We start from the raw sequence: 27,744 nt of genomic DNA, 5'->3' as shown, positions 1-27,744 counted from the left end.
GTTTGCGCTATTCGTTTGCACGTCCTTGTGTACTGAAGGTTGGGCCTACTTCATGAAAGCAAGGCATGAGAGCAGAAATGGTTTTATTGACCTCACCGAGAGCATACACCTAGAACAAACAAAATGTCTGAAGGATAGAGGCATTTTCATTTCTTGTTCGATGACGGCCATGGAAAAGACAGCAACCATATTGCAGAAGAGAGCAGCATGTGCAGTTGCTTGCTTTGGGTGAAGCATTCACTAACTCACTGCCAATAACCCCCGGAGCCGGTGCGAAAGGCGACTCTTGTGTGCCTAGGCTCGTTGGTCTAGGGGTATGATTCTCGCTTAGGGTGCGAGAGGTCCCGGGTTCAAATCCCGGACCAGCCCTTTTTCAGAGAGAAACATACGAATCCTACTCAAAGCTCACAATGCCTGACTATTTCTCATTACACTCGCCGCATTGTTGCACAAAATATTTTGAACCTCATAAGAAACATGGATCACCATGCTTTTTCTGCCTTCATGCTTAGTCTGTGTGTGTCCCAGGTGATGCTTTCCCAAGCTGTACTTGCTGGCATTTAGGCATCAGATATTTGTCTGTCGATGCCTGCATAAGTCAATTTTAATACGTCTAATTGCAAGCATGTTGGCTGATATCTCTGCAGTTTTCATACTTGCTCCTCGCTTTCTGAGTGGCTGCTGATACAGCAGAATAGAAGTAGAGAGAATCCTTGAGAGGAACCTTGCTCTAACAGTAAAACACAGCAAGTGAGTTTCTGTAGTGTAGTGGTCATCACGTTCGCCTAACACGCGAAAGGTCCCCGGTTTGAGACCGGGCAGAAACACTGTGCATGAGCTGCTTTTATGTGCACCCTCTAAAACCTTATTATCTCAATGCAAGCTTAAGAAGAGGCGGTCCTTGAACCCAGCGAGCCGTGGGAAACTTCCTTTTCTTTTGCAAGACGAAACAAAGTAATCCGCATCCATCAGTGGTCGCTCTTGGGCCTAGCTTTTTTTTTGTCATGCCATGTTGTATTGTGGGGTCTTTACACTTGTGACATTGCTGTGAACGTTGTAAGTGCAAACATTGGCAGGTGCAGTCAGAAGAGTCAGATCTGTGCACACCCAGGGCTGTCAGGATGGCTGAGTGGTCTAAGGTGCCAGACTCAAGAGAGCTTGATCTTCAGTGCAACTGAGACTTCTGGTCTCCTCATGGAGGCGTGGGTTCAAATCCCACTTCTGACAGGTTTCTTTTACACCCTTAAATCGTCCTGTTTTTTGCAGTGCATTCCCCACACACCACAATCATTGCACGGACCTGTAACATATGACGAGAAATCCACCAACGATCAGGCTGGGCCCTCAATCACAATTCCATGTATTCCTGGAAGGGACACCTCAGGCACACCTTCCGTTAAATTTGCACTCCATCACACAAACTGCCGTGCTGGTTTCTCATTAAGCAGTTGATCCCATCTTTGTTGTGAGGCTCTCCTGCCACCTTTTGGGCGGAGAAGGCACTGTCCCTGCAACAACACAGGCAGACATGTTCAACAGGGCTTCCTGGTTATGTGGGAGGAGCAGATTGTCATTGGTCCCCCCTTGCGAATTTTAATTTACATAAGGACGACAGAGAGGTAGCTGGGAGTAGGCAGTACACACGGACATTGAACTCTATCTTGTGATTTGCAGCCAATTCTAGATTGAGGCAGGAGGAAAGGAGGTGACTTGCCCAAAAATGGCCATACTGAGAATTCAGCCACCCTGGGGCTCCCAGGTGAGTGTTTCAGTCCTGCGAGCCACTCATATAAATCTCGCCTGATCGAGCCTGATTGAGCGCTGACTGAGCGTGTTTGAATCCAAGAATCAAATGCCTCTGTCTTAGGAGCAAGAATTGGCAGGCCCTCCCTTGCATCTGGGGTGGAAGTCCATCCAGGACTTGCAGAGGAGTACAAGTGCCAGAAAGTGCCTGCAGTTCTCATCAGCGCCTTTTTTGCTGCTCTCTGGCAGCTAGGATATCGACTGATCCCTTCCTTGCAAGAGTGAAAAAAACAACACCTTGAGAGAAAACATGACTTTGTGTGGTTCACATAGAGAGAGAGCAGCCAAATAGCCCTGCTTTGTTTCTGAAAGACGCATCAGAAATTGCTTAAAATGCCGACTGGGGAATCAGGCTCGTTGGTCTAGGGGTATGATTCTCGCTTCGGGTGCGAGAGGTCCCGGGTTCAAATCCCGGACGAGCCCATGCTGTGGAATTATTTTTAGGCTGCTTATTATATAGGGCCATTTCTTCTTTTCAATGCTATAAGACGCCGTGTATGGTGAGAAAGTTCCTTTCCCTCTACGCTATTTCCCACTTTTGGCGTATAGAATTTCCGTGCCGGACTTCTTTGCAACTGCTTTTCTGGGGTGGACCATCAGTGTAGGAAAACTAATGCAAAGTGTTTTTCTAGTGTGGTTTCAGGTATGGTTTTAAAATCGCCTTTTGGAATAAAAGTGGTCCTCGTTCCTTTCTTCCAAAGAAAGAGATCGGGTAAGGAGGGTCCAACTTTGAGCTTCATGGACATTGGCCCTTGGTCTGTGCATTCCAGCCCACTACATGCCAAGAAGATTCCTGCAAGCGTGTCTGTTTCTGTAGTGTAGTGGTTATCACGTTCGCTTTACACGCGAAAGGTCCCTGGTTCGAGACCGGGCAGAAACAGCAGCTTTCTGTTTTTCACACAGTTTGCATTTACTCTCTCAACTTATAGGAAAGCTGAGATAATGGAAGCTGTCTATCCCTCACCAGCGTGACGTACTGTGCTCCAGGGGCATCAGTGACAGCTCAAAAAGAGAAGTGACGATAGTTTGCGCTATTCGTTTGCACGTCCTTGTGTACTGAAGGTTGGGCCTACTTCATGAAAGCAAGGCATGAGAGCAGAAATGGTTTTATTGACCTCACCGAGAGCATACACCTAGAACAAACAAAATGTCTGAAGGATAGAGGCATTTTCATTTCTTGTTCGATGACGGCCATGGAAAAGACAGCAACCATATTGCAGAAGAGAGCAGCATGTGCAGTTGCTTGCTTTGGGTGAAGCATTCACTAACTCACTGCCAATAACCCCCGGAGCCGGTGCGAAAGGCGACTCTTGTGTGCCTAGGCTCGTTGGTCTAGGGGTATGATTCTCGCTTAGGGTGCGAGAGGTCCCGGGTTCAAATCCCGGACCAGCCCTTTTTCAGAGGTAAACATACGAATCCTACTCAAAGCTCACAATGCCTGACTATTTCTCATTACACTCGCCGCATTGTTGCACAAAATATTTTGAACCTCATAAGAAACATGGATCACCATGCTTTTTCTGCCTTCATGCTTAGTCTGTGTGTGTCCCAGGTGATGCTTTCCCAAGCTGTACTTGCTGGCATTTAGGCATCAGATATTTGTCTGTCGATGCCTGCATAAGTCAATTTTAATACGTCTAATTGGAAGCATGTTGGCTGATATCTCTGCAGTTTTCATACTTGCTCCTCGCTTTCTGAGTGGCTGCTGATACAGCAGAATAGAAGTAGAGAGAATCCTTGAGAGGAACCTTGCTCTAACAGTAAAACACAGCAAGTGAGTTTCTGTAGAGTAGTGGTCATCACGTTCGCCTAACATGCGAAAGGTCCCCGGTTCGAGACCGGGCAGAAACACTGTGCATGAGCTGCTTTTATGTGCACCCTCTAAAACCTTATTATCTCAATGCAAGCTTAAGAAGAGGCGGTCCTTGAACCCAGCGAGCCGTGGGAAACTTCCTTTTCTTTTGCAAGACGAAACAAAGTAATCCGCATCCATCAGTGGTCGCTCTTGGGCCTAGCTTTTTTTTTGTCATGCCATGTTGTATTGTGGGGTCTTTACACTTGTGACATTGCTGTGAACGTTGTAAGTGCAAACATTGGCAGGTGCAGTCAGAAGAGTCAGATCTGTGCACACCCAGGGCTGTCAGGATGGCTGAGTGGTCTAAGGTGCCAGACTCAAGAGAGCTTGATCTTCAGTGCAACTGAGACTTCTGGTCTCCTCATGGAGGCGTGGGTTCAAATCCCACTTCTGACAGGTTTCTTTTACACCCTTAAATCGTCCTGTTTTTTGCAGTGCATTCCCCACACACCACAATCATTGCACGGACCTGTAACATATGACGAGAAATCCACCAACGATCAGGCTGGGCCCTCAATCACAATTCCATGTATTCCTGGAAGGGACACCTCAGGCACACCTTCCGTTAAATTTGCACTCCATCACACAAACTGCCGTGCTGGTTTCTCATTAAGCAGTTGATCCCATCTTTGTTGTGAGGCTCTCCTGCCACCTTTTGGGCGGAGAAGGCACTGTCCCTGCAACAACACAGGCAGACATGTTCAACAGGGCTTCCTGGTTATGTGGGAGGAGCAGATTGTCATTGGTCCCCCCTTGCGAATTTTAATTTACATAAGGACGACAGAGAGGTAGCTGGGAGTAGGCAGTACACACGGACATTGAACTCTATCTTGTGATTTGCAGCCAATTCTAGATTGAGGCAGGAGGAAAGGAGGTGACTTGCCCAAAAATGGCCATACTGAGAATTCAGCCACCCTGGGGCTCCCAGGTGAGTGTTTCAGTCCTGCGAGCCACTCATATAAATCTCGCCTGATCGAGCCTGATCGAGCGCTGACTGAGCGTGTTTGAATCCAAGAATCAAATGCCTCTGTCTTAGGAGCAAGAATTGGCAGGCCCTCCCTTGCATCTGGGGTGGAAGTCCATCCAGGACTTGCAGAGGAGTACAAGTGCCAGAAAGTGCCTGCAGTTCTCATCAGCGCCTTTTTTGCTGCTCTCTGGCAGCTAGGATATCGACTGATCCCTTCCTTGCAAGAGTGAAAAAAACAACACCTTGAGAGAAAACATGACTTTGTGTGGTTCACATAGAGAGAGAGCAGCCAAATAGCCCTGCTTTGTTTCTGAAAGACGCATCAGAAATTGCTTAAAATGCCGACTGGGGAATCAGGCTCGTTGGTCTAGGGGTATGATTCTCGCTTCGGGTGCGAGAGGTCCCGGGTTCAAATCCCGGACGAGCCCATGCTGTGGAATTATTTTTAGGCTGCTTATTATATAGGGCCATTTCTTCTTTTCAATGCTATAAGACGCCGTGTATGGTGAGAAAGTTCCTTTCCCTCTACGCTATTTCCCACTTTTGGCGTATAGAATTTCAGTGCCGGACTTCTTTGCAACTGCTTTTCTGGGGTGGACCATCAGTGTAGGAAAACTAATGCAAAGTGTTTTTCTAGTGTGGTTTCAGGTATGGTTTTAAAATCGCCTTTTGGAATAAAAGTGGTCCTCGTTCCTTTCTTCCAAAGAAAGAGATCGGGTAAGGAGGGTCCAACTTTGAGCTTCATGGACATTGGCCCTTGGTCTGTGCATTCCAGCCCACTACATGCCAAGAAGATTCCTGCAAGCGTGTCTGTTTCTGTAGTGTAGTGGTTATCACGTTCGCTTTACACGCGAAAGGTCCCTGGTTCGAGACCGGGCAGAAACAGCAGCTTTCTGTTTTTCACACAGTTTGCATTTACTCTCTCAACTTATAGGAAAGCTGAGATAATGGAAGCTGTCTATCCCTCACCAGCGTGACGTACTGTGCTCCAGGGGCATCAGTGACAGCTCAAAAAGAGAAGTGACGATAGTTTGCGCTATTTGTTTGCACGTCCTTGTGTACTGAAGGTTGGGCCTACTTCATGAAAGCAAGGCATGAGAGCAGAAATGGTTTTATTGACCTCACCGAGAGCATACACCTAGAACAAACAAAATGTCTGAAGGATAGAGGCATTTTCATTTCTTGTTCGATGACGGCCATGGAAAAGACAGCAACCATATTGCAGAAGAGAGCAGCATGTGCAGTTGCTTGCTTTGGGTGAAGCATTCACTAACTCGCTGCCAATAACCCCCGGAGCCGGTGCGAAAGGCGACTCTTGTGTGCCTCGGCTCGTTGGTCTAGGGGTATGATTCTCGCTTAGGGTGCGAGAGGTCCCGGGTTCAAATCCCGGACGAGCCCTTTTTCAGAGGTAAACATACGAATCCTACTCAAAACTCACAATGCCTGACCACTTCTCATTACACTCGCCGCATTGTTGCACAAAATATTTTGAACCTCATAAGAAACATGGATCACCATGCTTTTTCTGCCTTCATGCTTAGTCTGTGTGTGTCCGAGGTGATGCTTTCCCAAGCTGTACTTGCTGGCATTTAGGCATCAGATATTTGTCTGTCGATGCCTGCATAAGTCAATTTTAATACGTCTAATTGGAAGCATGTTGGCTGATATCTCTGCAGTTTTCATACTTGCTCCTCGCTTTCTGAGTGGCTGCTGATACAGCAGAATAGAAGTAGAGAGAATCCTTGAGAGGAACCTTGCTCTAACAGTAAAACACAGCAAGTGAGTTTCTGTAGAGTAGTGGTCATCACGTTCGCCTAACATGCGAAAGGTCCCCGGTTCGAGACCGGGCAGAAACACTGTGCATGAGCTGCTTTTATGTGCACCCTCTAAAACCTTATTATCTCAATGCAAGCTTAAGAAGAGGCGGTCCTTGAACCCAGCGAGCCGTGGGAAACTTCCTTTTCTTTTGCAAGACGAAACAAAGTAATCCGCATCCATCAGTGGTCGCTCTTGGGCCTAGCTTTTTTTTTGTCATGCCATGTTGTATTGTGGGGTCTTTACACTTGTGACATTGCTGTGAACGTTGTAAGTGCAAACATTGGCAGGTGCAGTCAGAAGAGTCAGATCTGTGCACACCCAGGGCTGTCAGGATGGCTGAGTGGTCTAAGGTGCCAGACTCAAGAGAGCTTGATCTTCAGTGCAACTGAGACTTCTGGTCTCCTCATGGAGGCGTGGGTTCAAATCCCACTTCTGACAGGTTTCTTTTACACCCTTAAATCGTCCTGTTTTTTGCAGTGCATTCCCCACACACCACAATCATTGCACGGACCTGTAACATATGACGAGAAATCCACCAACGATCAGGCTGGGCCCTCAATCACAATTCCATGTATTCCTGGAAGGGACACCTCAGGCACACCTTCCGTTAAATTTGCACTCCATCACACAAACTGCCGTGCTGGTTTCTCATTAAGCAGTTGATCCCATCTTTGTTGTGAGGCTCTCCTGCCACCTTTTGGGCGGAGAAGGCACTGTCCCTGCAACAACACAGGCAGACATGTTCAACAGGGCTTCCTGGTTATGTGGGAGGAGCAGATTGTCATTGGTCCCCCCTTGCGAATTTTAATTTACATAAGGACGACAGAGAGGTAGCTGGGAGTAGGCAGTACACACGGACATTGAACTCTATCTTGTGATTTGCAGCCAATTCTAGATTGAGGCAGGAGGAAAGGAGGTGACTTGCCCAAAAATGGCCATACTGAGAATTCAGCCACCCTGGGGCTCCCAGGTGAGTGTTTCAGTCCTGCGAGCCACTCATATAAATCTCGCCTGATCGAGCCTGATCGAGCGCTGACTGAGCGTGTTTGAATCCAAGAATCAAATGCCTCTGTCTTAGGAGCAAGAATTGGCAGGCCCTCCCTTGCATCTGGGGTGGAAGTCCATCCAGGACTTGCAGAGGAGTACAAGTGCCAGAAAGTGCCTGCAGTTCTCATCAGCGCCTTTTTTGCTGCTCTCTGGCAGCTAGGATATCGACTGATCCCTTCCTTGCAAGAGTGAAAAAAACAACACCTTGAGAGAAAACATGACTTTGTGTGGTTCACATAGAGAGAGAGCAGCCAAATAGCCCTGCTTTGTTTCTGAAAGACGCATCAGAAATTGCTTAAAATGCCGACTGGGGAATCAGGCTCGTTGGTCTAGGGGTATGATTCTCGCTTCGGGTGCGAGAGGTCCCGGGTTCAAATCCCGGACGAGCCCATGCTGTGGAATTATTTTTAGGCTGCTTATTATATAGGGCCATTTCTTCTTTTCAATGCTATAAGACGCCGTGTATGGTGAGAAAGTTCCTTTCCCTCTACGCTATTTCCCACTTTTGGCGTATAGAATTTCAGTGCCGGACTTCTTTGCAACTGCTTTTCTGGGGTGGACCATCAGTGTAGGAAAACTAATGCAAAGTGTTTTTCTAGTGTGGTTTCAGGTATGGTTTTAAAATCGCCTTTTGGAATAAAAGTGGTCCTCGTTCCTTTCTTCCAAAGAAAGAGATCGGGTAAGGAGGGTCCAACTTTGAGCTTCATGGACATTGGCCCTTGGTCTGTGCATTCCAGCCCACTACATGCCAAGAAGATTCCTGCAAGCGTGTCTGTTTCTGTAGTGTAGTGGTTATCACGTTCGCTTTACACGCGAAAGGTCCCTGGTTCGAGACCGGGCAGAAACAGCAGCTTTCTGTTTTTCACACAGTTTGCATTTACTCTCTCAACTTATAGGAAAGCTGAGATAATGGAAGCTGTCTATCCCTCACCAGCGTGACGTACTGTGCTCCAGGGGCATCAGTGACAGCTCAAAAAGAGAAGTGACGATAGTTTGCGCTATTCGTTTGCACGTCCTTGTGTACTGAAGGTTGGGCCTACTTCATGAAAGCAAGGCATGAGAGCAGAAATGGTTTTATTGACCTCACCGAGAGCATACACCTAGAACAAACAAAATGTCTGAAGGATAGAGGCATTTTCATTTCTTGTTCGATGACGGCCATGGAAAAGACAGCAACCATATTGCAGAAGAGAGCAGCATGTGCAGTTGCTTGCTTTGGGTGAAGCATTCACTAACTCGCTGCCAATAACCCCCGGAGCCGGTGCGAAAGGCGACTCTTGTGTGCCTCGGCTCGTTGGTCTAGGGGTATGATTCTCGCTTAGGGTGCGAGAGGTCCCGGGTTCAAATCCCGGACGAGCCCTTTTTCAGAGGTAAACATACGAATCCTACTCAAAACTCACAATGCCTGACCACTTCTCATTACACTCGCCGCATTGTTGCACAAAATATTTTGAACCTCATAAGAAACATGGATCACCATGCTTTTTCTGCCTTCATGCTTAGTCTGTGTGTGTCCGAGGTGATGCTTTCCCAAGCTGTACTTGCTGGCATTTAGGCATCAGATATTTGTCTGTCGATGCCTGCATAAGTCAATTTTAATACGTCTAATTGGAAGCATGTTGGCTGATATCTCTGCAGTTTTCATACTTGCTCCTCGCTTTCTGAGTGGCTGCTGATACAGCAGAATAGAAGTAGAGAGAATCCTTGAGAGGAACCTTGCTCTAACAGTAAAACACAGCAAGTGAGTTTCTGTAGAGTAGTGGTCATCACGTTCGCCTAACATGCGAAAGGTCCCCGGTTCGAGACCGGGCAGAAACACTGTGCATGAGCTGCTTTTATGTGCACCCTCTAAAACCTTATTATCTCAATGCAAGCTTAAGAAGAGGCGGTCCTTGAACCCAGCGAGCCGTGGGAAACTTCCTTTTCTTTTGCAAGACGAAACAAAGTAATCCGCATCCATCAGTGGTCGCTCTTGGGCCTAGCTTTTTTTTTGTCATGCCATGTTGTATTGTGGGGTCTTTACACTTGTGACATTGCTGTGAACGTTGTAAGTGCAAACATTGGCAGGTGCAGTCAGAAGAGTCAGATCTGTGCACACCCAGGGCTGTCAGGATGGCTGAGTGGTCTAAGGTGCCAGACTCAAGAGAGCTTGATCTTCAGTGCAACTGAGACTTCTGGTCTCCTCATGGAGGCGTGGGTTCAAATCCCACTTCTGACAGGTTTCTTTTACACCCTTAAATCGTCCTGTTTTTTGCAGTGCATTCCCCACACACCACAATCATTGCACGGACCTGTAACATATGACGAGAAATCCACCAACGATCAGGCTGGGCCCTCAATCACAATTCCATGTATTCCTGGAAGGGACACCTCAGGCACACCTTCCGTTAAATTTGCACTCCATCACACAAACTGCCGTGCTGGTTTCTCATTAAGCAGTTGATCCCATCTTTGTTGTGAGGCTCTCCTGCCACCTTTTGGGCGGAGAAGGCACTGTCCCTGCAACAACACAGGCAGACATGTTCAACAGGGCTTCCTGGTTATGTGGGAGGAGCAGATTGTCATTGGTCCCCCCTTGCGAATTTTAATTTACATAAGGACGACAGAGAGGTAGCTGGGAGTAGGCAGTACACACGGACATTGAACTCTATCTTGTGATTTGCAGCCAATTCTAGATTGAGGCAGGAGGAAAGGAGGTGACTTGCCCAAAAATGGCCATACTGAGAATTCAGCCACCCTGGGGCTCCCAGGTGAGTGTTTCAGTCCTGCGAGCCACTCATATAAATCTCGCCTGATCGAGCCTGATCGAGCGCTGACTGAGCGTGTTTGAATCCAAGAATCAAATGCCTCTGTCTTAGGAGCAAGAATTGGCAGGCCCTCCCTTGCATCTGGGGTGGAAGTCCATCCAGGACTTGCAGAGGAGTACAAGTGCCAGAAAGTGCCTGCAGTTCTCATCAGCGCCTTTTTTGCTGCTCTCTGGCAGCTAGGATATCGACTGATCCCTTCCTTGCAAGAGTGAAAAAAACAACACCTTGAGAGAAAACATGACTTTGTGTGGTTCACATAGAGAGAGAGCAGCCAAATAGCCCTGCTTTGTTTCTGAAAGACGCATCAGAAATTGCTTAAAATGCCGACTGGGGAATCAGGCTCGTTGGTCTAGGGGTATGATTCTCGCTTCGGGTGCGAGAGGTCCCGGGTTCAAATCCCGGACGAGCCCATGCTGTGGAATTATTTTTAGGCTGCTTATTATATAGGGCCATTTCTTCTTTTCAATGCTATAAGACGCCGTGTATGGTGAGAAAGTTCCTTTCCCTCTACGCTATTTCCCACTTTTGGCGTATAGAATTTCAGTGCCGGACTTCTTTGCAACTGCTTTTCTGGGGTGGACCATCAGTGTAGGAAAACTAATGCAAAGTGTTTTTCTAGTGTGGTTTCAGGTATGGTTTTAAAATCGCCTTTTGGAATAAAAGTGGTCCTCGTTCCTTTCTTCCAAAGAAAGAGATCGGGTAAGGAGGGTCCAACTTTGAGCTTCATGGACATTGGCCCTTGGTCTGTGCATTCCAGCCCACTACATGCCAAGAAGATTCCTGCAAGCGTGTCTGTTTCTGTAGTGTAGTGGTTATCACGTTCGCTTTACACGCGAAAGGTCCCTGGTTCGAGACCGGGCAGAAACAGCAGCTTTCTGTTTTTCACACAGTTTGCATTTACTCTCTCAACTTATAGGAAAGCTGAGATAATGGAAGCTGTCTATCCCTCACCAGCGTGACGTACTGTGCTCCAGGGGCATCAGTGACAGCTCAAAAAGAGAAGTGACGATAGTTTGCGCTATTCGTTTGCACGTCCTTGTGTACTGAAGGTTGGGCCTACTTCATGAAAGCAAGGCATGAGAGCAGAAATGGTTTTATTGACCTCACCGAGAGCATACACCTAGAACAAACAAAATGTCTGAAGGATAGAGGCATTTTCATTTCTTGTTCGATGACGGCCATGGAAAAGACAGCAACCATATTGCAGAAGAGAGCAGCATGTGCAGTTGCTTGCTTTGGGTGAAGCATTCACTAACTCGCTGCCAATAACCCCCGGAGCCGGTGCGAAAGGCGACTCTTGTGTGCCTCGGCTCGTTGGTCTAGGGGTATGATTCTCGCTTAGGGTGCGAGAGGTCCCGGGTTCAAATCCCGGACGAGCCCTTTTTCAGAGGTAAACATACGAATCCTACTCAAAACTCACAATGCCTGACCATTTCTCATTACACTCGCCGCATTGTTGCACAAAATATTTTGAACCTCATAAGAAACATGGATCACCATGCTTTTTCTGCCTTCATGCTTAGTCTGTGTGTGTCCCAGGTGATGCTTTCCCAAGCTGTACTTGCTGGCATTTAGGCATCAGATATTTGTCTGTCGATGCATGCATAAGTCAATTTTTAATACGTCTAATTGCAAAAATGTTGGCTGATATCTCTGCAGTTTTCACACTTGCTCCTCGCTTTCTGAGTGGCTGCTGATACAGCAGAATAGAAGTAGAGAGAATCCTTGAGAGGAACCTTGCTCTAACAGTAAAACACAGCAAGTGAGTTTCTGTTGTGTAGTGGTCATCACGTTCGCCTAACACGCGAAAGGTCCCAGGTTCGAGACCGGGCAGAAACACTGTGCATGAGCTGCTTTTATGTGCACCCTCTAAAACCTTATTATCTCAATGCAAGCTTAAGAAGAGGCGGTCCTTGAACCCAGCGAGCCGTGGGAAACTTCCTTTACTTTTGCAAGACGAAACAAAGTAATCCGCATCCATCAGTGGTCGCTCTTGTGCCTAGCTTTTTTTTTGTCATGCCATGTTGCATTGTGGGGTCTTTACACTTGTGACATTGCTGTGAACGTTGTAAGTGCAAACATTGGCAGGTGCAGTCAGAAGAGTCAGATCTGTGCACACCAAGGGCTGTCAGGATAGCCGAGTGGTCTAAGGCGCCAGATGCAAGAGAGCTTGATCTTCAGTGCAACTGAGACTTCTGGTCTCCTCATGGAGGCGTGGGTTCAAATCCCACTTCTGACAGGCTTCTTTTACACCCTTAAATCGTCCTGTTTTTTGCAGTGCATTCCCCACACACCACAATCTTTGCACGGACCTGTAACATATGACGAGAAATCCACCCACGATCAGGCTGGGCCCTCAATCACAATTCCATGTATTCCTGGAAGGGACACCTCAGGCACACCTTCCGTTAAATTTGCACTCCATCACACAAACTGCCGTGCTGGTTTCTCATTAAGCAGTTGATCCCATCTTTGTTGTGAGGCTCTCCTACCACCTTTTGGGCGGAGAAGGCACTGTCCCTGCAACAACACAGGCAGACATGTTCAACAGGGCTTCCTGGTTATGTGGGAGGAGCAGATTGTCATTGGTCCCCCCTTGCGAATTTTAATTTACATAAGGACGACAGAGAGGTAGCTGGGAGTAGGCAGTACACACGGACATTGAACTCTATCTTGTGATTTGCAGCCAATTCTAGATTGAGGCAGGAGGAAAGGAGGTGACTTGCCCAAAAATGGCCATACTGGGAATTCAGCCACCCTGGGGCTCCCAGGTGAGTGTTTCAGTCCTGCGAGCCACTCATATAAATCTCGCTTGATCGAGCCTGATCGAGCGCTGAGTGAGCGTGTTTGAATCCAAGAATCAAATGCCTCTGTCTTAGGAGCAAGAATTGGCAGGCCCTCCCTTGCATCTGGGGTGGAAGTCTATGGGGCAAGTGTCCAGGACTTGCAGAGGAGTACAAGTGCCAGAAAGTGCCTGCAGTTCTCATCAGCGCCTTTTTTCTGCTCTCTGGCAGCTAGGCTATCGACTGATCCCTTCCTTGCAAGAGTGAAAAAAACAACACCTTGAGAGAAAACATGACTTTGTGTGGTTCACATAGAGAGAGAGCAGCCAAATAGCCCTACTTTGTTTCTGAAAGACGCATAAGAAATTGCTTAAAATGCCGACTGGGGAATCAGGCTCGTTGATCTAGGGTTATGATTCTCGCTTCGGGTGCGAGAGGTCCCGGGTTCAAATCCCGGACGAGCCCATGCTGTGGAATTATTTTTAGGCTGCTTATTATATAGGGCCATTTCTTCTTTTCAATGCTATAAGACGCCGTGTATGGTGAGAAAGTTCCTTTCCCTCTACGCTATTTCCCACTTTTGGCGTATAGAATTTCAGTGCCGGACTTCTTTGCAACTGCTTTTCTGGGGTGGACCATCAGTGTAGGAAAATTAAATGCAAAGTGTTTTTCTAGTGTGGTTTCAGGTATGGTTTTAAAATCGCCTTTTGGAATAAAAGTGGTCCTCGTTCCTTTCTTCCAAAGAAAGAGATCGGGTAAGGAGGGTCCAACTTTGAGCTTCATGGACATTGGCCCTTGGTCTGTGCATTCCAGCCCACTACATGCCAAGAAGATTCCTGCAAGCGTGTCTGTTTCTGTAGTGTAGTGGTTATCACGTTCGCTTTACACGCGAAAGGTCCCTGGTTCGAGACCGGGCAGAAACAGCAGCTTTCTGTTTTTCACACAGTTTGCATTTACTCTCTCAACTTATAGGAAAGCTGAGATAATGGAAGCTGTCTATCCCTCACCAGCGTGACGTACTGTGCTCCAGGGGCATCAGTGACAGCTCAAAAAGAGAAGTGACGATAGTTTGCGCTATTCGTTTGCACGTCCTTGTGTACTGAAGGTTGGGCCTACTTCATGAAAGCAAGGCATGAGAGCAGAAATGGTTTTATTGACCTCACCGAGAGCATACACCTAGAACAAACAAAATGTCTGAAGGATAGAGGCATTTTCATTTCTTGTTCGATGACGGCCATGGAAAAGACAGCAACCATATTGCAGAAGAGAGCAGCATGTGCAGTTGCTTGCTTTGGGTGAAGCATTCACTAACTCACTGCCAATAACCCCCGGAGCCGGTGCGAAAGGCGACTCTTGTGTGCCTAGGCTCGTTGGTCTAGGGGTATGATTCTCGCTTAGGGTGCGAGAGGTCCCGGGTTCAAATCCCGGACCAGCCCTTTTTCAGAGGTAAACATACGAATCCTACTCAAAGCTCACAATGCCTGACTATTTCTCATTACACTCGCCGCATTGTTGCACAAAATATTTTGAACCTCATAAGAAACATGGATCACCATGCTTTTTCTGCCTTCATGCTTAGTCTGTGTGTGTCCCAGGTGATGCTTTCCCAAGCTGTACTTGCTGGCATTTAGGCATCAGATATTTGTCTGTCGATGCCTGCATAAGTCAATTTTAATACGTCTAATTGCAAGCATGTTGGCTGATATCTCTGCAGTTTTCACACTTGCTCCTCGCTTTCTGAGTGGCTGCTGATACAGCAGAATAGAAGTAGAGAGAATCCTTGAGAGGAACCTTGCTCTAACAGTAAAACACAGCAAGTGAGTTACTGTAGTGTAGTGGTCATCACGTTCGCCTAACACGCGAAAGGTCCCCGGTTCGAGACCGGGCAGAAACACTGTGCAAGAGCTGCTTTTATGTGCACCCTCTAAAACCTTATTATCTCAATGCAAGCTTAAGAAGAGGCGGTCCTTGAACCCAGCGAGCCGTGGGAAACTTCCTTTTCTTTTGCAAGACGAAACAAAGTAATCCGCATCCATCAGTGGTCGCTCTTGGGCCTAGCTTTTTTTTTGTCATGCCATGTTGTATTGTGGGGTCTTTACATTTGTGACATTGCTGTGAACGTTGTAAGTGCAAACATTGGCAGGTGCAGTCAGAAGAGTCAGATCTGTGCACACCCAGGGCTGTCAGGATGGCTGAGTGGTCTAAGGTGCCAGATTCAAGAGAGCTTGATCTTCAGTGCAAGTGAGACTTCTGGTCTCCTCATGGAGGCGTGGGTTCAAATCCCACTTCTGACAGGTTTTTTTTACACCCTTAAATCGTCCTGTTTTTTGCAGTGCATTCCCCACACACCACAATCATTGCACGGACCTGTAACATATGACGAGAAATCCACCAACGATCAGGCTGGGCCCTCAATCACAATTCCATGTATTCCTGGAAGGGACACCTCAGGCACACCTTCCGTTAAATTTGCACTCCATCACACAAACTGCCGTGCTGGTTTCTCATTAAGCAGTTGATCCCATCTTTGTTGTGAGGCTCTCCTGCCACCTTTTGGGCGGAGAAGGCACTGTCCCTGCAACAACACAGGCAGACATGTTCAACAGGGCTTCCTGGTTATGTGGGAGGAGCAGATTGTCATTGGTCCCCCCTTGCGAATTTTAATTTACATAAGGACGACAGAGAGGTAGCTGGGAGTAGGCAGTACACACGGACATTGAACTCTATCTTGTGATTTGCAGCCAATTCTAGATTGAGGCAGGAGGAAAGGAGGTGACTTGCCCAAAAATGGCCATACTGGGAATTCAGCCACCCTGGGGCTCCCAGGTGAGTGTTTCAGTCCTGCGAGCCACTCATATAAATCTCGCTTGATCGAGCCTGATCGAGCGCTGAGTGAGCGTGTTTGAATCCAAGAATCAAATGCCTCTGTCTTAGGAGCAAGAATTGGCAGGCCCTCCCTTGCATCTGGGGTGGAAGTCTATGGGGCAAGTGTCCAGGACTTGCAAAGGAGTACAAGTGCCAGAAAGTGCCTGCAGTTCTCATCAGCGCCTTTTTTCTGCTCTCTGGCAGCTAGGCTATCGACTGATCCCTTCCTTGCAAGAGTGAAAAAAACAACACCTTGAGAGAAAACATGACTTTGTGTGGTTCACATAGAGAGAGAGCAGCCAAATAGGCCTGCTTTGTTTCTGAAAGACGCATAAGAAATTGCTTAAAATGCCGACTGGGGAATCAGGCTCGTTGGTCTAGGGTTATGATTCTTGCTTCGGGTGCGAGAGGTCCCGGGTTCAAATCCCGGACGAGCCCATGCTGTGGTATTATTTTTAGGCTGCTTATTATATAGGGCCATTTCTTCTTTTCAATGCTATAAGACGCCGTGTATGGTGAGAAAGTTCCTTTCCCTCTACGCTATTTCCCACTTTTGGCGTATAGAATTTCAGTGCCGGACTTCTTTGCAACTGCTTTTCTGGGGTGGACCATCAGTGTAGGAAAATTAAATGCAAAGTGTTTTTCTAGTGTGGTTTCAGGTATGGTTTTAAAATCGCCTTTTGGAATAAAAGTGGTCCTCGTTCCTTTCTTCCAAAGAAAGAGATCGGGTAAGGAGGGTCCAACTTTGAGCTTTATGGACATTGGCCCTTGGTCTGTGCATTCCAGCCCACTACATGCCAAGAAGATTCCTGCAAGCGTGTCTGTTTCTGTAGTGTAGTGGTTATCACGTTCGCTTTACACGCGAAAAGTCCCTGGTTCGAGACCGGGCAGAAACAGCAGCTTTCTGTTTTTCACACAGTTTGCATTTACTCTCTCAACTTATAGGAAAGCTGAGATAATGGAAGCTGTCTATCCCTCACCAGCGTGACGTACTGTGCTCCAGGGGCATCAGTGACAGCTCAAAAAGAGAAGTGACGATAGTTTGCGCTATTCGTTTGCACGTCCTTGTGTACTGAAGGTTGGGCCTACTTCATGAAAGCAAGGCATGAGAGCAGAAATGGTTTTATTGACCTCACCGAGAGCATACACCTAGAACAAACAAAATGTCTGAAGGATAGAGGCATTTTCATTTCTTGTTCGATGACGGCCATGGAAAAGACAGCAACCATATTGCAGAAGAGAGCAGCATGTGCAGTTGCTTGCTTTGGGTGAAGCATTCACTAACTCACTGCCAATAACCCCCGGAGCCGGTGCGAAAGGCGACTCTTGTGTGCCTAGGCTCGTTGGTCTAGGGGTATGATTCTCGCTTAGGGTGCGAGAGGTCCCGGGTTCAAATCCCGGACCAGCCCTTTTTCAGAGGTAAACATACGAATCCTACTCAAAGCTCACAATGCCTGACTATTTCTCATTACACTCGCCGCATTGTTGCACAAAATATTTTGAACCTCATAAGAAACATGGATCACCATGCTTTTTCTGCCTTCATGCTTAGTCTGTGTGTGTCCCAGGTGATGCTTTCCCAAGCTGTACTTGCTGGCATTTAGGCATCAGATATTTGTCTGTCGATGCCTGCATAAGTCAATTTTAATACGTCTAATTGCAAGCATGTGGCTGATATCTCTGCAGTTTTCACACTTGCTCCTCGCTTTCTGAGTGGCTGCTGATACAGCAGAATAGAAGTAGAGAGAATCCTTGAGAGGAACCTTGCTCTAACAGTAAAACACAGCAAGTGAGTTTCTGTAGTGTAGTGGTCATCACGTTCGCCTAACACGCGAAAGGTCCCCGGTTCGAGACCGGGCAGAAACACTGTGCATGAGCTGCTTTTATGTGCACCCTCTAAAACCTTATTATCTCAATGCAAGCTTAAGAAGAGGCGGTCCTTGAACCCAGCGAGCCGTGGGAAACTTCCTTTTCTTTTGCAAGACGAAACAAAGTAATCCGCATCCATCAGTGGTCGCTCTTGGGCCTAGCTTTTTTTTTGTCATGCCATGTTGTATTGTGGGGTCTTTACACTTGTGACATTGCTGTGAACGTTGTAAGTGCAAACATTGGCAGGTGCAGTCAGAAGAGTCAGATCTGTGCACACCCAGGGCTGTCAGGATGGCTGAGTGGTCTAAGGTGCCAGACTCAAGAGAGCTTGATCTTCAGTGCAACTGAGACTTCTGGTCTCCTCATGGAGGCGTGGGTTCAAATCCCACTTCTGACAGGTTTCTTTTACACCCTTAAATCGTCCTGTTTTTTGCAGTGCATTCCCCACACACCACAATCATTGCACGGACCTGTAACATATGACGAGAAATCCACCAACGATCAGGCTGGGCCCTCAATCACAATTCCATGTATTCCTGGAAGGGACACCTCAGGCACACCTTCCGTTACATTTGCACTCCATCACACAAACTGCCGTTCTGGTTTCTCATTAAGCAGTTGATCCCATCTTTGTTGTGAGGCTCTCCTGCCACCTTTTGGGCGGAGAAGGCACTGTCCCTGCAACAACACAGGCAGACATGTTCAACAGGGCTTCCTGGTTATGTGGGAGGAGCAGATTGTCATTGGTCCCCCCTTGCGAATTTTAATTTACATAAGGACGACAGAGAGGTAGCTGGGAGTAGGCAGTACACACGGACATTGAACTCTATCTTGTGATTTGCAGCCAATTCTAGATTGAGGCAGGAGGAAAGGAGGTGACTTGCCCAAAAATGGCCATACTGGGAATTCAGCCACCCTGGGGCTCCCAGGTGAGTGTTTCAGTCCTGCGAGCCACTCATATAAATCTCGCCTGATCGAGCCTGATCGAGCGCTGAGTGAGCGTGTTTGAATCCAAGAATCAAATGCCTCTGTCTTAGGAGCAAGAATTGGCAGGCCCTCCCTTGCATCTGGGGTGGAAGTCCATGGGGCAAGTGTCCAGGACTTGCAGAGGAGTACAAGTGCCAGAAAGTGCCTGCAGTTCTCATCAGCGCCTTTTTTCTGCTCTCTGGCAGCAAGGATATCGACTGATCCCTTCCTTGCAAGAGTGAAAAAACAACACCTTGAGAGAAAACATGACTTTGTGTGGTTCACATAGAGAGAGAGCAGCCAAATAGCCCTGCTTTGTTTCTGAAAGACGCATCAGAAATTGCTTAAAATGCCGACTGGGGAATCAGGCTCGTTGGTCTAGGGGTATGATTCTCGCTTCGGGTGCGAGAGGTCCCGGGTTCAAATCCCGGACGAGCCCATGCTGTGGAATTATTTTTAGGCTGCTTATTATATAGGGCCATTTCTTCTTTTCAATGCTATAAGACGCCGTGTATGGTGAGAAAGTTCCTTTCCCTCTACGCTATTTCCCACTTTTGGCGTATAGAATTTCAGTGCCGGACTTCTTTGCAACTGCTTTTCTGGGGTGGACCATCAGTGTAGGAAAATTAAATGCAAAGTGTTTTTCTAGTGTGGTTTCAGGTATGGTTTTAAAATCGCCTTTTGGAATAAAAGTGGTCCTCGTTCCTTTCTTCCAAAGAAAGAGATCGGGTAAGGAGGGTCCAACTTTGAGCTTCATGGACATTGGCCCTTGGTCTGTGCATTCCAGCCCACTACATGCCAAGAAGATTCCTGCAAGCGTGTCTGTTTCTGTAGTGTAGTGGTTATCACGTTCGCTTTACACGCGAAAGGTCCCTGGTTCGAGACCGGGCAGAAACAGCAGCTTTCTGTTTTTCACACAGTTTGCATTTACTCTCTCAACTTATAGGAAAGCTGAGATAATGGAAGCTGTCTATCCCTCACCAGCGTGACGTACTGTGCTCCAGGGGCATCAGTGACAGCTCAAAAAGAGAAGTGACGATAGTTTGCGCTATTCGTTTGCACGTCCTTGTGTACTGAAGGTTGGGCCTACTTCATGAAAGCAAGGCATGAGAGCAGAAATGGTTTTATTGACCTCACCGAGAGCATACACCTAGAACAAACAAAATGTCTGAAGGATAGAGGCATTTTCATTTCTTGTTCGATGACGGCCATGGAAAAGACAGCAACCATATTGCAGAAGAGAGCAGCATGTGCAGTTGCTTGCTTTGGGTGAAGCATTCACTAACTCACTGCCAATAACCCCCGGAGCCGGTGCGAAAGGCGACTCTTGTGTGCCTAGGCTCGTTGGTCTAGGGGTATGATTCTCGCTTAGGGTGCGAGAGGTCCCGGGTTCAAATCCCGGACCAGCCCTTTTTCAGAGGTAAACATACGAATCCTACTCAAAGCTCACAATGCCTGACTATTTCTCATTACACTCGCCGCATTGTTGCACAAAATATTTTGAACCTCATAAGAAACATGGATCACCATGCTTTTTCTGCCTTCATGCTTAGTCTGTGTGTGTCCCAGGTGATGCTTTCCCAAGCTGTACTTGCTGGCATTTAGGCATCAGATATTTGTCTGTCGATGCCTGCATAAGTCAATTTTAATACGTCTAATTGCAAGCATGTTGGCTGATATCTCTGCAGTTTTCACACTTGCTCCTCGCTTTCTGAGTGGCTGCTGATACAGCAGAATAGAAGTAGAGAGAATCCTTGAGAGGAACCTTGCTCTAACAGTAAAACACAGCAAGTGAGTTACTGTAGTGTAGTGGTCATCACGTTCGCCTAACACGCGAAAGGTCCCCGGTTCGAGACCGGGCAGAAACACTGTGCAAGAGCTGCTTTTATGTGCACCCTCTAAAACCTTATTATCTCAATGCAAGCTTAAGAAGAGGCGGTCCTTGAACCCAGCGAGCCGTGGGAAACTTCCTTTTCTTTTGCAAGACGAAACAAAGTAATCCGCATCCATCAGTGGTCGCTCTTGGGCCTAGCTTTTTTTTTGTCATGCCATGTTGTATTGTGGGGTCTTTACACTTGTGACATTGCTGTGAACGTTGTAAGTGCAAACATTGGCAGGTGCAGTCAGAAGAGTCAGATCTGTGCACACCCAGGGCTGTCAGGATGGCTGAGTGGTCTAAGGTGCCAGACTCAAGAGAGCTTGATCTTCAGTGCAACTGAGACTTCTGGTCTCCTCATGGAGGCGTGGGTTCAAATCCCACTTCTGACAGGTTTCTTTTACACCCTTAAATCGTCCTGTTTTTTGCAGTGCATTCCCCACACACCACAATCATTGCACGGACCTGTAACATATGACGAGAAATCCACCAACGATCAGGCTGGGCCCTCAATCACAATTCCATGTATTCCTGGAAGGGACACCTCAGGCACACCTTCCGTTACATTTGCACTCCATCACACAAACTGCCGTTCTGGTTTCTCATTAAGCAGTTGATCCCATCTTTGTTGTGAGGCTCTCCTGCCACCTTTTGGGCGGAGAAGGCACTGTCCCTGCAACAACACAGGCAGACATGTTCAACAGGGCTTCCTGGTTATGTGGGAGGAGCAGATTGTCATTGGTCCCCCCTTGCGAATTTTAATTTACATAAGGACGACAGAGAGGTAGCTGGGAGTAGGCAGTACACACGGACATTGAACTCTATCTTGTGATTTGCAGCCAATTCTAGATTGAGGCAGGAGGAAAGGAGGTGACTTGCCCAAAAATGGCCATACTGGGAATTCAGCCACCCTGGGGCTCCCAGGTGAGTGTTTCAGTCCTGCGAGCCACTCATATAAATCTCGCCTGATCGAGCCTGATCGAGCGCTGAGTGAGCGTGTTTGAATCCAAGAATCAAATGCCTCTGTCTTAGGAGCAAGAATTGGCAGGCCCTCCCTTGCATCTGGGGTGGAAGTCCATGGGGCAAGTGTCCAGGACTTGCAGAGGAGTACAAGTGCCAGAAAGTGCCTGCAGTTCTCATCAGCGCCTTTTTTCTGCTCTCTGGCAGCAAGGATATCGACTGATCCCTTCCTTGCAAGAGTGAAAAAACAACACCTTGAGAGAAAACATGACTTTGTGTGGTTCACATAGAGAGAGAGCAGCCAAATAGCCCTGCTTTGTTTCTGAAAGACGCATCAGAAATTGCTTAAAATGCCGACTGGGGAATCAGGCTCGTTGGTCTAGGGGTATGATTCTCGCTTCGGGTGCGAGAGGTCCCGGGTTCAAATCCCGGACGAGCCCATGCTGTGGAATTATTTTTAGGCTGCTTATTATATAGGGCCATTTCTTCTTTTCAATGCTATAAGACGCCGTGTATGGTGAGAAAGTTCCTTTCCCTCTACGCTATTTCCCACTTTTGGCGTATAGAATTTCAGTGCCGGACTTCTTTGCAACTGCTTTTCTGGGGTGGACCATCAGTGTAGGAAAATTAAATGCAAAGTGTTTTTCTAGTGTGGTTTCAGGTATGGTTTTAAAATCGCCTTTTGGAATAAAAGTGGTCCTCGTTCCTTTCTTCCAAAGAAAGAGATCGGGTAAGGAGGGTCCAACTTTGAGCTTCATGGACATTGGCCCTTGGTCTGTGCATTCCAGCCCACTACATGCCAAGAAGATTCCTGCAAGCGTGTCTGTTTCTGTAGTGTAGTGGTTATCACGTTCGCTTTACACGCGAAAGGTCCCTGGTTCGAGACCGGGCAGAAACAGCAGCTTTCTGTTTTTCACACAGTTTGCATTTACTCTCTCAACTTATAGGAAAGCTGAGATAATGGAAGCTGTCTATCCCTCACCAGCGTGACGTACTGTGCTCCAGGGGCATCAGTGACAGCTCAAAAAGAGAAGTGACGATAGTTTGCGCTATTCGTTTGCACGTCCTTGTGTACTGAAGGTTGGGCCTACTTCATGAAAGCAAGGCATGAGAGCAGAAATGGTTTTATTGACCTCACCGAGAGCATACACCTAGAACAAACAAAATGTCTGAAGGATAGAGGCATTTTCATTTCTTGTTCGATGACGGCCATGGAAAAGACAGCAACCATATTGCAGAAGAGAGCAGCATGTGCAGTTGCTTGCTTTGGGTGAAGCATTCACTAACTCACTGCCAATAACCCCCGGAGCCGGTGCGAAAGGCGACTCTTGTGTGCCTAGGCTCGTTGGTCTAGGGGTATGATTCTCGCTTAGGGTGCGAGAGGTCCCGGGTTCAAATCCCGGACCAGCCCTTTTTCAGAGGTAAACATACGAATCCTACTCAAAGCTCACAATGCCTGACTATTTCTCATTACACTCGCCGCATTGTTGCACAAAATATTTTGAACCTCATAAGAAACATGGATCACCATGCTTTTTCTGCCTTCATGCTTAGTCTGTGTGTGTCCCAGGTGATGCTTTCCCAAGCTGTACTTGCTGGCATTTAGGCATCAGATATTTGTCTGTCGATGCCTGCATAAGTCAATTTTAATACGTCTAATTGCAAGCATGTTGGCTGATATCTCTGCAGTTTTCACACTTGCTCCTCGCTTTCTGAGTGGCTGCTGATACAGCAGAATAGAAGTAGAGAGAATCCTTGAGAGGAACCTTGCTCTAACAGTAAAACACAGCAAGTGAGTTACTGTAGTGTAGTGGTCATCACGTTCGCCTAACACGCGAAAGGTCCCCGGTTCGAGACCGGGCAGAAACACTGTGCAAGAGCTGCTTTTATGTGCACCCTCTAAAACCTTATTATCTCAATGCAAGCTTAAGAAGAGGCGGTCCTTGAACCCAGCGAGCCGTGGGAAACTTCCTTTTCTTTTGCAAGACGAAACAAAGTAATCCGCATCCATCAGTGGTCGCTCTTGGGCCTAGCTTTTTTTTTGTCATGCCATGTTGTATTGTGGGGTCTTTACATTTGTGACATTGCTGTGAACGTTGTAAGTGCAAACATTGGCAGGTGCAGTCAGAAGAGTCAGATCTGTGCACACCCAGGGCTGTCAGGATGGCTGAGTGGTCTAAGGTGCCAGATTCAAGAGAGCTTGATCTTCAGTGCAAGTGAGACTTCTGGTCTCCTCATGGAGGCGTGGGTTCAAATCCCACTTCTGACAGGTTTTTTTTACACCCTTAAATCGTCCTGTTTTTTGCAGTGCATTCCCCACACACCACAATCATTGCACGGACCTGTAACATATGACGAGAAATCCACCAACGATCAGGCTGGGCCCTCAATCACAATTCCATGTATTCCTGGAAGGGACACCTCAGGCACACCTTCCGTTAAATTTGCACTCCATCACACAAACTGCCGTGCTGGTTTCTCATTAAGCAGTTGATCCCATCTTTGTTGTGAGGCTCTCCTGCCACCTTTTGGGCGGAGAAGGCACTGTCCCTGCAACAACACAGGCAGACATGTTCAACAGGGCTTCCTGGTTATGTGGGAGGAGCAGATTGTCATTGGTCCCCCCTTGCGAATTTTAATTTACATAAGGACGACAGAGAGGTAGCTGGGAGTAGGCAGTACACACGGACATTGAACTCTATCTTGTGATTTGCAGCCAATTCTAGATTGAGGCAGGAGGAAAGGAGGTGACTTGCCCAAAAATGGCCATACTGGGAATTCAGCCACCCTGGGGCTCCCAGGTGAGTGTTTCAGTCCTGCGAGCCACTCATATAAATCTCGCTTGATCGAGCCTGATCGAGCGCTGAGTGAGCGTGTTTGAATCCAAGAATCAAATGCCTCTGTCTTAGGAGCAAGAATTGGCAGGCCCTCCCTTGCATCTGGGGTGGAAGTCTATGGGGCAAGTGTCCAGGACTTGCAAAGGAGTACAAGTGCCAGAAAGTGCCTGCAGTTCTCATCAGCGCCTTTTTTCTGCTCTCTGGCAGCTAGGCTATCGACTGATCCCTTCCTTGCAAGAGTGAAAAAAACAACACCTTGAGAGAAAACATGACTTTGTGTGGTTCACATAGAGAGAGAGCAGCCAAATAGGCCTGCTTTGTTTCTGAAAGACGCATAAGAAATTGCTTAAAATGCCGACTGGGGAATCAGGCTCGTTGGTCTAGGGTTATGATTCTTGCTTCGGGTGCGAGAGGTCCCGGGTTCAAATCCCGGACGAGCCCATGCTGTGGTATTATTTTTAGGCTGCTTATTATATAGGGCCATTTCTTCTTTTCAATGCTATAAGACGCCGTGTATGGTGAGAAAGTTCCTTTCCCTCTACGCTATTTCCCACTTTTGGCGTATAGAATTTCAGTGCCGGACTTCTTTGCAACTGCTTTTCTGGGGTGGACCATCAGTGTAGGAAAATTAAATGCAAAGTGTTTTTCTAGTGTGGTTTCAGGTATGGTTTTAAAATCGCCTTTTGGAATAAAAGTGGTCCTCGTTCCTTTCTTCCAAAGAAAGAGATCGGGTAAGGAGGGTCCAACTTTGAGCTTTATGGACATTGGCCCTTGGTCTGTGCATTCCAGCCCACTACATGCCAAGAAGATTCCTGCAAGCGTGTCTGTTTCTGTAGTGTAGTGGTTATCACGTTCGCTTTACACGCGAAAAGTCCCTGGTTCGAGACCGGGCAGAAACAGCAGCTTTCTGTTTTTCACACAGTTTGCATTTACTCTCTCAACTTATAGGAAAGCTGAGATAATGGAAGCTGTCTATCCCTCACCAGCGTGACGTACTGTGCTCCAGGGGCATCAGTGACAGCTCAAAAAGAGAAGTGACGATAGTTTGCGCTATTCGTTTGCACGTCCTTGTGTACTGAAGGTTGGGCCTACTTCATGAAAGCAAGGCATGAGAGCAGAAATGGTTTTATTGACCTCACCGAGAGCATACACCTAGAACAAACAAAATGTCTGAAGGATAGAGGCATTTTCATTTCTTGTTCGATGACGGCCATGGAAAAGACAGCAACCATATTGCAGAAGAGAGCAGCATGTGCAGTTGCTTGCTTTGGGTGAAGCATTCACTAACTCACTGCCAATAACCCCCGGAGCCGGTGCGAAAGGCGACTCTTGTGTGCCTAGGCTCGTTGGTCTAGGGGTATGATTCTCGCTTAGGGTGCGAGAGGTCCCGGGTTCAAATCCCGGACCAGCCCTTTTTCAGAGGTAAACATACGAATCCTACTCAAAGCTCACAATGCCTGACTATTTCTCATTACACTCGCCGCATTGTTGCACAAAATATTTTGAACCTCATAAGAAACATGGATCACCATGCTTTTTCTGCCTTCATGCTTAGTCTGTGTGTGTCCCAGGTGATGCTTTCCCAAGCTGTACTTGCTGGCATTTAGGCATCAGATATTTGTCTGTCGATGCCTGCATAAGTCAATTTTAATACGTCTAATTGCAAGCATGTGGCTGATATCTCTGCAGTTTTCACACTTGCTCCTCGCTTTCTGAGTGGCTGCTGATACAGCAGAATAGAAGTAGAGAGAATCCTTGAGAGGAACCTTGCTCTAACAGTAAAACACAGCAAGTGAGTTTCTGTAGTGTAGTGGTCATCACGTTCGCCTAACACGCGAAAGGTCCCCGGTTCGAGACCGGGCAGAAACACTGTGCATGAGCTGCTTTTATGTGCACCCTCTAAAACCTTATTATCTCAATGCAAGCTTAAGAAGAGGCGGTCCTTGAACCCAGCGAGCCGTGGGAAACTTCCTTTTCTTTTGCAAGACGAAACAAAGTAATCCGCATCCATCAGTGGTCGCTCTTGGGCCTAGCTTTTTTTTTGTCATGCCATGTTGTATTGTGGGGTCTTTACACTTGTGACATTGCTGTGAACGTTGTAAGTGCAAACATTGGCAGGTGCAGTCAGAAGAGTCAGATCTGTGCACACCCAGGGCTGTCAGGATGGCTGAGTGGTCTAAGGTGCCAGACTCAAGAGAGCTTGATCTTCAGTGCAACTGAGACTTCTGGTCTCCTCATGGAGGCGTGGGTTCAAATCCCACTTCTGACAGGTTTCTTTTACACCCTTAAATCGTCCTGTTTTTTGCAGTGCATTCCCCACACACCACAATCATTGCACGGACCTGTAACATATGACGAGAAATCCACCAACGATCAGGCTGGGCCCTCAATCACAATTCCATGTATTCCTGGAAGGGACACCTCAGGCACACCTTCCGTTACATTTGCACTCCATCACACAAACTGCCGTTCTGGTTTCTCATTAAGCAGTTGATCCCATCTTTGTTGTGAGGCTCTCCTGCCACCTTTTGGGCGGAGAAGGCACTGTCCCTGCAACAACACAGGCAGACATGTTCAACAGGGCTTCCTGGTTATGTGGGAGGAGCAGATTGTCATTGGTCCCCCCTTGCGAATTTTAATTTACATAAGGACGACAGAGAGGTAGCTGGGAGTAGGCAGTACACACGGACATTGAACTCTATCTTGTGATTTGCAGCCAATTCTAGATTGAGGCAGGAGGAAAGGAGGTGACTTGCCCAAAAATGGCCATACTGGGAATTCAGCCACCCTGGGGCTCCCAGGTGAGTGTTTCAGTCCTGCGAGCCACTCATATAAATCTCGCCTGATCGAGCCTGATCGAGCGCTGAGTGAGCGTGTTTGAATCCAAGAATCAAATGCCTCTGTCTTAGGAGCAAGAATTGGCAGGCCCTCCCTTGCATCTGGGGTGGAAGTCCATGGGGCAAGTGTCCAGGACTTGCAGAGGAGTACAAGTGCCAGAAAGTGCCTGCAGTTCTCATCAGCGCCTTTTTTCTGCTCTCTGGCAGCAAGGATATCGACTGATCCCTTCCTTGCAAGAGTGAAAAAACAACACCTTGAGAGAAAACATGACTTTGTGTGGTTCACATAGAGAGAGAGCAGCCAAATAGCCCTGCTTTGTTTCTGAAAGACGCATCAGAAATTGCTTAAAATGCCGACTGGGGAATCAGGCTCGTTGGTCTAGGGGTATGATTCTCGCTTCGGGTGCGAGAGGTCCCGGGTTCAAATCCCGGACGAGCCCATGCTGTGGAATTA

General features: G+C 47.5%; 22 non-coding genes across 22 annotated transcripts; all 22 read left to right on the top strand.

Annotated features, from left to right (window-relative positions):
* The first annotated feature begins 754 nt into the window (after window positions 1–754).
* On the top strand, window positions 755–827 carry TRNAV-AAC (transfer RNA valine (anticodon AAC)). The gene has a single exon. It is a non-coding gene; the product is annotated as a tRNA-Val (tRNA).
* A 1,327-nt stretch (window positions 828–2,154) lies between these two features.
* Window positions 2,155–2,226, top strand: TRNAP-CGG (transfer RNA proline (anticodon CGG)). Its single transcript has one exon. It is a non-coding gene; the product is annotated as a tRNA-Pro (tRNA).
* Window positions 2,227–2,610: 384 nt separating this feature from the next.
* TRNAV-UAC (transfer RNA valine (anticodon UAC)) lies at window positions 2,611–2,683 on the top strand. The gene has a single exon. It is a non-coding gene; the product is annotated as a tRNA-Val (tRNA).
* A 2,298-nt stretch (window positions 2,684–4,981) lies between these two features.
* TRNAP-CGG (transfer RNA proline (anticodon CGG)) lies at window positions 4,982–5,053 on the top strand. The gene has a single exon. It is a non-coding gene; the product is annotated as a tRNA-Pro (tRNA).
* Window positions 5,054–5,437: 384 nt separating this feature from the next.
* On the top strand, window positions 5,438–5,510 carry TRNAV-UAC (transfer RNA valine (anticodon UAC)). The gene has a single exon. It is a non-coding gene; the product is annotated as a tRNA-Val (tRNA).
* Window positions 5,511–5,951: 441 nt separating this feature from the next.
* Window positions 5,952–6,023, top strand: TRNAP-AGG (transfer RNA proline (anticodon AGG)). Its single transcript has one exon. It is a non-coding gene; the product is annotated as a tRNA-Pro (tRNA).
* Window positions 6,024–7,808: 1,785 nt separating this feature from the next.
* TRNAP-CGG (transfer RNA proline (anticodon CGG)) lies at window positions 7,809–7,880 on the top strand. The gene has a single exon. It is a non-coding gene; the product is annotated as a tRNA-Pro (tRNA).
* A 384-nt stretch (window positions 7,881–8,264) lies between these two features.
* Window positions 8,265–8,337, top strand: TRNAV-UAC (transfer RNA valine (anticodon UAC)). Its single transcript has one exon. It is a non-coding gene; the product is annotated as a tRNA-Val (tRNA).
* Window positions 8,338–8,778: 441 nt separating this feature from the next.
* On the top strand, window positions 8,779–8,850 carry TRNAP-AGG (transfer RNA proline (anticodon AGG)). Its single transcript has one exon. It is a non-coding gene; the product is annotated as a tRNA-Pro (tRNA).
* Window positions 8,851–10,635: 1,785 nt separating this feature from the next.
* TRNAP-CGG (transfer RNA proline (anticodon CGG)) lies at window positions 10,636–10,707 on the top strand. Its single transcript has one exon. It is a non-coding gene; the product is annotated as a tRNA-Pro (tRNA).
* A 384-nt stretch (window positions 10,708–11,091) lies between these two features.
* On the top strand, window positions 11,092–11,164 carry TRNAV-UAC (transfer RNA valine (anticodon UAC)). Its single transcript has one exon. It is a non-coding gene; the product is annotated as a tRNA-Val (tRNA).
* A 441-nt stretch (window positions 11,165–11,605) lies between these two features.
* Window positions 11,606–11,677, top strand: TRNAP-AGG (transfer RNA proline (anticodon AGG)). The gene has a single exon. It is a non-coding gene; the product is annotated as a tRNA-Pro (tRNA).
* Window positions 11,678–13,930: 2,253 nt separating this feature from the next.
* TRNAV-UAC (transfer RNA valine (anticodon UAC)) lies at window positions 13,931–14,003 on the top strand. Its single transcript has one exon. It is a non-coding gene; the product is annotated as a tRNA-Val (tRNA).
* A 2,765-nt stretch (window positions 14,004–16,768) lies between these two features.
* Window positions 16,769–16,841, top strand: TRNAV-UAC (transfer RNA valine (anticodon UAC)). Its single transcript has one exon. It is a non-coding gene; the product is annotated as a tRNA-Val (tRNA).
* An 897-nt stretch (window positions 16,842–17,738) lies between these two features.
* TRNAV-AAC (transfer RNA valine (anticodon AAC)) lies at window positions 17,739–17,811 on the top strand. Its single transcript has one exon. It is a non-coding gene; the product is annotated as a tRNA-Val (tRNA).
* A 1,336-nt stretch (window positions 17,812–19,147) lies between these two features.
* Window positions 19,148–19,219, top strand: TRNAP-CGG (transfer RNA proline (anticodon CGG)). Its single transcript has one exon. It is a non-coding gene; the product is annotated as a tRNA-Pro (tRNA).
* Window positions 19,220–19,604: 385 nt separating this feature from the next.
* TRNAV-UAC (transfer RNA valine (anticodon UAC)) lies at window positions 19,605–19,677 on the top strand. The gene has a single exon. It is a non-coding gene; the product is annotated as a tRNA-Val (tRNA).
* Window positions 19,678–21,984: 2,307 nt separating this feature from the next.
* On the top strand, window positions 21,985–22,056 carry TRNAP-CGG (transfer RNA proline (anticodon CGG)). The gene has a single exon. It is a non-coding gene; the product is annotated as a tRNA-Pro (tRNA).
* Window positions 22,057–22,441: 385 nt separating this feature from the next.
* Window positions 22,442–22,514, top strand: TRNAV-UAC (transfer RNA valine (anticodon UAC)). Its single transcript has one exon. It is a non-coding gene; the product is annotated as a tRNA-Val (tRNA).
* A 2,765-nt stretch (window positions 22,515–25,279) lies between these two features.
* On the top strand, window positions 25,280–25,352 carry TRNAV-UAC (transfer RNA valine (anticodon UAC)). The gene has a single exon. It is a non-coding gene; the product is annotated as a tRNA-Val (tRNA).
* An 897-nt stretch (window positions 25,353–26,249) lies between these two features.
* On the top strand, window positions 26,250–26,322 carry TRNAV-AAC (transfer RNA valine (anticodon AAC)). Its single transcript has one exon. It is a non-coding gene; the product is annotated as a tRNA-Val (tRNA).
* A 1,336-nt stretch (window positions 26,323–27,658) lies between these two features.
* On the top strand, window positions 27,659–27,730 carry TRNAP-CGG (transfer RNA proline (anticodon CGG)). The gene has a single exon. It is a non-coding gene; the product is annotated as a tRNA-Pro (tRNA).
* The last annotated feature ends 14 nt before the right edge of the window (window positions 27,731–27,744 follow it).

Source organism: Triturus cristatus, chromosome 10 (assembly GCF_964204655.1).
Source record: "Triturus cristatus chromosome 10, aTriCri1.1, whole genome shotgun sequence".
Lineage (NCBI taxonomy): Eukaryota > Metazoa > Chordata > Amphibia > Caudata > Salamandridae > Triturus > Triturus cristatus.
The sequence above is the reverse complement of the archived record's forward strand: the minus strand, read 5'-3'. Positions and strand labels throughout refer to the sequence as shown.